Source organism: Equus quagga, chromosome 17 (genome assembly GCF_021613505.1).
Source record: "Equus quagga isolate Etosha38 chromosome 17, UCLA_HA_Equagga_1.0, whole genome shotgun sequence".
Taxonomy (NCBI): Eukaryota; Metazoa; Chordata; class Mammalia; order Perissodactyla; family Equidae; genus Equus; species Equus quagga.
Genome location: NC_060283.1, coordinates 32374446 through 32374752, shown reverse-complemented (window position 1 = coordinate 32374752; position 307 = coordinate 32374446). Strand labels below are relative to the sequence as shown.

The following is a 307-nucleotide window of genomic DNA, read 5'->3' as shown; positions in this document are numbered from 1 at the left end:
TGGGGAGGGGGCCAAACGGTGGGGGGAGTGGGGCGGGGGGAGGCTCCGGGGGCGGGGCTTGGCGGTGGGGGAGGGCGCTGGGGGCGGTTCTTGGTGTGGTGCAGAGGGGACGGCGCTTGGCGGTGGGCAAGGGCACTGGGGGCGGGGCTTGACGGGGGTGGGGAGGCCCGGGGGGCGGGTCTTGGCGGGGGTGGGGGGTTGGGAGCGGGGCTTGGCGTGGCGTGGCGGGCCCGGGGACGGAGACAGGGCTTGGCGGTGGGGGGAGGGCGCTGGGGGCGGGGCTTGGCGAGGGGCGGCCGCGGGGGCG

The 307-nt window shown here is 80.5% G+C and overlaps 1 protein-coding gene across 4 annotated transcripts in view; it reads right to left on the bottom strand.

The window, feature by feature from the left end:
• STK25 (serine/threonine kinase 25) overlaps positions 1–307 on the bottom strand; it is a 17856-nt gene that overhangs the window by 17171 nt on the left and 378 nt on the right. The window lies entirely within an intron of this gene.